The 7,730-nt window shown below is 39.8% G+C and overlaps 1 pseudogene; it reads right to left on the bottom strand.

Annotated features, from left to right (window-relative positions):
• Nucleotides 1–1,120: 1,120 nt before the first annotated feature.
• LOC132061427 (DExH-box ATP-dependent RNA helicase DExH12-like) lies at nucleotides 1,121–7,714 on the bottom strand (annotated as a pseudogene).
• Nucleotides 7,715–7,730: the final 16 nt, after the last annotated feature.

Here is a 7,730-nt window from a genome sequence, read left to right as displayed (position 1 = left end):
TGGTATACATGATCAATTAAGGCTTAACTAAGGTCATATATCGCCATGTAGGGTCAAGGGACGAGCGGGCTTGGGAATAAGGAATTCCTTCCAAGTAGCGGATAGGCGATTTAAGGTATGTAAAATTTTGTTTTCCTCTTTCTTTGGCACGAATCCACCTAGAACATGAACACGAGCGTTTCATAACTATTCACTCTATTCTTATGCTTTGTGCTTCAAATTTAAATGCCTTAATTATTTGATTGATTCTTGAAATATTATCATATTTATCATCATTAAGTTATGTCCTTGGATTCGATACGAATTCCATAATTCATTCGGAAGTTACCGACCTTACGTCACTCCGAGATGCCCAATGTCAGATCATTGAATCCTCATGCATTATATATATATATATATATATGCACCGCGCTATAGTCGGCCGGCCATGCACGTAGATGTGTATACCACTGCAATGGGCATGTTAAGATGATATCCCGAACGTGGGATGATGATAATATGATGATGACACGATGATAACACTATATGCATATACTTGCATAAGATTTTGAAACTCATGCATTGCATATTGTACGTTCTCAGATGGCTCAGGTTACTTCTATCTTTTTTATATTTCTGTCTTACTTATGTTATTGATTCCTGCTTTACATACTCAGTACTTTTATTAGTATTAACGTCCCATTGCAGGGGACCCTGCATTTCGTGCTGCAGGTCCTGAGAGGCGTAGCGGAAGACCTCCACCACAGTAGGACTTCTAGTTTCAGCAGTGTCAGCAAGTACCATTACTCCGGGCTTGCTATCTTTTGGTATAGTTATGTTATTATGATATATGTTTATATGTTATGGGTATATCGGGGCCCTGTCCCGACCTTTGCGCTTGTACATGCACACTTTTAGAGGCTCATGGACATAGTGGGGTATGTAGATATTATGTCTGGCCTTGTCGGCCTTGATTTGGGTTTTGATATTCTCCTGATAGCCCTGCCGATTTTATGACACTTATGATATTGTTGCGGCCTTGTCGGCTCGCTTATATATATGTGTGTGTGTGGGGGGGGGGTGTTGGATCATTGCATATTTCTATATTTGGGCCTTTTTCTGCGTGCAGGTGTCCTTTCAGTCATGTTAGAGTCATATTATAGAAAATAACGGTTATATGATAATCATGATAACTGTTACGCATGTGGTATCCGGCCTGTAGGTCAGTGCCCGTCATGCTTCTCATCTTGAAATGTGGAAGCTAGAGAACCGTCGAGTCACGTTCCCATCTTCCCTATGTCACCACCTGGCTCACCTCTATTGCTAGCAGTGCTAGACTAAGCCATCCATTGCTGGAAACAACATCAAACATTGCCTGAAGCAGCCTAATAGCATAAAGAAGCACTTGTTGCTGGTCAGAAGCAAGATTTCCACCCATCACTTGCCTAGAGAAATAGGCTTGTAAAAGAGAATTAGCCTTAACGTGAGGATCTATGTATTTAGGATTCTTAAAGGAGAAACGCTGGTGATTAATCAACCTTCTTGTTAACTCCTCCTCACTTGGTCTTATCGGCAACTGTTCATACTCCGACACAGAAGCCAATATTTCCAGCAAGCCCTTCAACTTCGTTTTGGAGGTGAAGGAAGAGCTAAATTGCTCTATTGTCTTGTAACTGAATGATAATATGAATCTATCATTCCAAGATTCAAAGGTGAAAGTAAAAAGTCATCCTCAACAGCAACACATTTTCTTGCCTCCAAGTCACTGATATCATTCTCCACGAGCTCTGAGAGGTGGTCAGACAGATGACTGTGACTAAAACCCTGCAGATTGTAGTAATTTAGATTCTGCATCAGCCTTCTATACATGAAGTTCCATGTTAGGTAATCTACAACATCCTGCTTGTTCTGAATAACTCCATCGACCACCTTAGCATTTAAATTGTCATAGAGATAGTGTTGCAAATGGCTTTCAATTGGGAATGCATCATATAAGAACCTTGTAATAGTCCTTGCGTGGTGCATGACAAAGGATGATACACTTCCCAGAGCTATCTACAAGAGGTCGACTGGCATGACCCATCTATAACAAATCAGTAATTGGATAATCAGTGTGCTTATTTTCCCTACCGTCATACATTTGCGTTCCCGCAACCACCACTAAATGTGCAGATAGTGGTACTTCCCAACACATTGTTCTGTTTATTACACGTACTTGAATCCATCTAGTTTCAAATAATGTCTTCACTATTTCCTGACCAGTATCGCTCAATCCATCATGCAAGTAGCCTACACCATACTTCAAAGGTCTCTTTCAAAGAAAGGTTCATTGATCTTGTCCGCGAAAGGCTCCTGCTCTTCTGCAGATCGTAGCAAAAACATGGGTGTGTCTTCTTTGTTCATGTTAGAATTAGGCATCATATCTACATAAGTCAAGCGTGCATGCTTCCTCGCGGGAACGTAGACAATTGTAGGTTTTCCCTTGCTTGCATGTTGGACTATTGCAGTATATGTAGGTTTTGTCATGGCTTTCATCCTAGCTTCAAAGTTTGCAATATCAACAGCTTGAATATGGATGTAGCCCCAATCCATTCTCCCAAATCCTTGGCATTAGCTATGGAAGTTGACAAAATAATGATGTAGATCTTGTTCTCAACCTGGCTTGAGATATATCTCATCCGAGAGACGATAACCTCCAGGATTGGGCCACCTTGACCACCAATCAGGTGCAATTCATCAACAATGAAAAGACTGACTTGCTGAACATGCTTACGTTGTTTCCAGCGACGAGATATCGCATCCCATTTCTCAGGCGTGCTGATAATTAATTGACCCGTCTCTAACAGCTTCAGATTACTACCAGTCTCCCCAGTTAATTCAACAACTCTAATTCCCAAAGAGTCTCCGAATTTCTTCTTCCAATCACTGAACCGCTCATTGGCAAGAGCCTCTAGTGGAACTATATACACAACTTGAATGATACTATCACGTCCTTTCTGATAATTCTTCAATATGGAAAATTTGGCACAAATGGTCTTCCCACTACCAGTTGGAGCTGCAACCAATACATTGTCATCCGAATTATACAACACTGTGAAAACCTGAGTCTGAACCGGATTGAAATGCTTAAAATCTTGATAGAGTGCTTCATATGCTGGATTCCGGAATGCAGTAACTGGCAGAGGTTGTAAGTGTAGTAACTCGGTGGGAGGTAGATATTTCTCAGGTAAAATCAGGTGGTGGAAAGAGATTAGCAAAATAGTCTGAGATCCTAGCCACGTGTCAGAGACAACACGAATGAAATATTGAGGGGGCAATGGCTCATATATTGGGACCGTGAAGTTCAAAGTATGGTCTTCATCAATATACTGCTTCTTCAGCAAGAAATATTCATGATGAAGAATATATTCCCTATCATTATCTTCAACAATCACCCAGAAAGGTTCCACAAAACTATGGACCTTGCCCTCCCACTAGAAATCCAGTTTAATAGTCAATTCTACCCTCATAACTGACCTGGTAATGTCACGACCCTAATTACCGATAGTGCGGGCACCTACCTTATTATCACTAGTAGGCGAACCCTTACCCGTTAACCTATTAATCATTAGCCAATTTCAACTTCTTTAATCATTTATTAACAGTCAGTAGATAAGTGAATGAACGAATAAATAAAACAAGTCAAAAACTAATAGATAATATGCAGAAGTCTTAAGTATTGCACCCCCAAGATCTGAAAGTCGTCGTACAAGGACTCTAACCAACAATGTCTAAAGAATGAAGTATATCTCAAATATAATAACAATAATGTCTGGAATAAAAATAGACATCTGGGAAGAGAGATCTTCAGGTGTCATGGAATGGATAGAAGCTCACCCTAGGATCTGATCGAGCAAACTAGCTTCAAGCTAGAGATGCAATTTGGATGAAATCTCTGGAACAAAATCTGCACTTAAAAAGGGTGCAACAACGTAGTATCAGTACAAACACTATGTACCGGTAAACATCATAAGCCAACTAAGATTAGTTCACGTATGTAAGCATAAAATCAACAAGATAAACAGACTTAATTCTCAATTCCAAGTTACATGATATCCCATAACAGAGTCACAACCTAAGATGAAGCTTCTAACCCACAAGTCTGTCAAGTTCCAATGATCTCACCTGATAATCACAAACCCAAGTTCTTCCTTAGGTAAAGTCACTAATCCACAATTTAACTTAGTCAATGATCATATCTATACCACAACAGCCGTTTCAGCAAACACACTAAAATCAGAACTAAACGAGTCATATAATAATGCAGAATAAAATATAACCATGTGCAATGCAAAATATGATGATGTGCAATGCAATGCACTAGCCAAATACACACTGTACACACATGCTACTGATGTCATAGCTCAGTAGTCATGACCTGCAGGGGACCCATGGTGTCCATGTACAACTCGTTCCGGATCCACTCCTCGAACCTGAGCATAAACCTCCGCTCCGGAAAGAACCTCGGACTCGGGCCACATTAATGTATCCATCATTTTCGGAATGAGCCTCGAACCACGAGCCATAATCTAGGTCACATATGTGCCTTTCCATATATCTGTACGTAACGGTATTTCCTGCCCTCTTATTATCCATGCTCAAATCATCAAGTACCATGTATCAAATAGTATCACAAGTTCAACAAGAAGATTATATTAACTTCTTCACAAATTTCATATCACAATGTATGTCTCAACGTATTCCAGTTCAATAGTATGTATGGACTATGAACAATTAGTAATATCAATGTCAAACACAAGGCATCATGCCACAAGTCTTCCAAACCATTTCCATCATGCATGAGTGTGTGAATGCATAAATGAGTGTAAACATGGTAAATCAATACAAACTCAAACGGTGAAGGTACAAGTCACAAAGCCACAAGTCATATCAAGACCGGGATCAACTCAACCATGAAATGAATCATACAAACCGTCTCAATCAACATAAGAGTCTATGTCCCTCTTTACTTCCTCATATAGCAAGTACGCCTCACACTAAGTCTTGTATCACCAAGAAGCTCCACTTTTCTATATATTATCATCAACAGTAATTCATACATCAAGTTTTCGTCTATGTACTATCATAAGTTTATATCACAATTCAAGCCTAAACTCATTATCCTTCATTTCTCCGATAATATGTGTCACAATAAGAGAGAATTGAGTACAACATGACAATTTAGGCAATAAGTCAAATCACAATAACAGGGCAACAAGCCACCATCAACAACAATCAACCTAATAGAAATCCATCCCGAATCACCACAGTATGAATACAACTACAACTACACCTTATATTTCAGTACATAACGTAATGGTGACGAACCCACAAATCAGAAGTCATACCAACCTAGCTAATATCCAACCAAAACACCATGTCCGAAGACCTAATCATGCTTTCTCCCATCAATTCTACACAATACATACATTTCGCTAATCAAAGTCTAACTAAAGTAAGCCAAAACCTACCTGGAATGCAGAACAGGAGCCACGAACTACTCCACACGAGCCTTCTATTTTCGACGCGCCTCATAACGATCAAGGTCTAATAATATGATGCTAAGTAAGCAACAAACCATGTATTTAAACAAGAACAATAATTTGAGGAAGAAGACCCACTTACTTCTACCCTCTTCAATGGATGAAACCCTCATTTAATGGTGAATTTATCATAACTTCTATCTCTACACTCGTTAACCTTCAATCCATGGGTTTCTAATCAATTTACCCTTTCAAACAGATTTTAGGACAAAATTTTCATTTTTATTAGAACCATAAGTCTCAACATGCAATTTCATCCATAAGAAACCAAATTCCCTTCCTAGAAAGTGATAATCTATACTCCTAGATGATTAATCAACAACAAAATGAACAACCCACCAATTATTTAAGGGTTTACTAATTCTAGGGTTCTAGGATTTTCACCCATAATTGATGGACCTTAAAATAATAATGGAACTTGAAGAAGAAAGGAAAAGGAACAAATAAAGATGGGGACTTACCCTCCAAGATGCTTTCACCAAAGAATGGAATGAATTTTGCCTCTTTCTCTCTTGAAAACAGACTATGGGATCTTGGGAATAATGGTTTGGAGTTAAAATATAAAAATAGGGCATTCTTCCCCCCGTTGGTCGCTATAGCTTCCTCCATGGATGTTGCAGCGGTCCCGCTATAGCGGCCCTTTGGTCGCTGCCAGCGGCCAGCTGGAACAGGCCGCACTAAAACGGGCATAACTCCCTCATACGGAGGCCAAACGCGACGATTCTTTTTCCTATAGCTTCGTAATTTCGATACGGATCTAATGGTTCAAACCTCACCCAAAAAAGGGTCGGATGATCAATCTAGAGCCGTTTCTATCCACAGACCTCCGGCGAAAACATCAAATACGAGCGCGATAAAGCCCAAACCCATCTGAAACACTTTGGAACCTCACCAAAAGTTGTGGACAAGTTAAAAATCATCATATTAACATTTTGGAACTTCTAAAACATTGGTACAAGGTCATCCTAACCCGGCGTTGACCGTTGTCAACTCTAACTCGTCAACTTAACTATTTTCTCCATCAATGACTCAATTGACACTCGAACCTTGCGGAAACTAACCCAATGAATTCATTAAGTCATAGATCATACTAACGGGACTTGGGGAAGGGTCAACAAGGTTAAATGGGTCAAAAAACTATAACGACTAAACGGATCGTTACAGGTAATTGGCTGAACATGTGCTGCGAGGTTCAGCTTCGAAAACTGATGAATACACTTGTGTAACATTCTCCCCTTATTTGGGAACCAGATAAGCTCTCCCAACTCTTGTGATAAAAGATCACAATGACGCTCCCAAGCGAGATCTTTCTTCTCCAACTTCATCAAGATCTCATTTGGAATGTCATGGAATTGGCGAAGTGGGGTCTGTACACTCCACATCCTTTTACTTATCATTTTTCACCATTTCAAGGCCTTCTCAGCTAACTAAGCCCATCCTCTCTTCAGAACAATCTCAAAAAGGGCTCGCATTAGACGTGTAGCACTTTGAGTTATATAAACCATGTCGGATGATAGAGACAATCCTTCAAGCTTCAAGCCTGAAATATACGGCTGCAATAGAATGTCGATCTTGGCACTAGGCTCTTCAAGACTCTCTTTTATCAGAATAGGAACACGATCTACAAGCTTTACCAATTCCATTTTCTCATCTTGTCTGACTCTTAAATATTTGAATTCCTCACTTAGAGAGAAAAGCCTGCAAAGTTCAATATCACCCATCATGGGTTTCAAATGCTCATTGTACGTGGAAATTGTCCCATGAGCTATGTAATAATAGCTTGTGATACGATCCAGGTCAGTCACCTGGAAATATCCATTTTTCCTATCATACTTGACCAAGTTATTCTTGTCCAACAACGTAGCAGCAGAATGAACCAAGGTAGCATGACTATGAAGTGTTCTGTGGTGATACTGGCCAAAGACAAGAAAAATTGAGGAGGCAGTTCTTTGAAATGAAATGTGTATCGTTTGACAGAAATGTCATTGATATCCACTTCCAGAAGATGGCGAAGATGTTTTTTGAGTTAGGCGGATAAACTAGCCTAAAACAAGCCTTTGTTTCATCACTTCCAAAGATGCTATGGATCTCTCTCTTCCAGGCGGAGACAATGCTTTGCTCCTAAAAGTAGATGCCACCAACAGAACTACCATGTGCACCCAAATCCCA

This window comes from Lycium ferocissimum, chromosome 6, assembly GCF_029784015.1.
Source record: "Lycium ferocissimum isolate CSIRO_LF1 chromosome 6, AGI_CSIRO_Lferr_CH_V1, whole genome shotgun sequence".
NCBI classification, from domain to species: domain Eukaryota; kingdom Viridiplantae; phylum Streptophyta; class Magnoliopsida; order Solanales; family Solanaceae; genus Lycium; species Lycium ferocissimum.
Note: the sequence above shows the minus strand (reverse complement) of the source record. Positions and strands in the feature narration are given on the sequence as shown.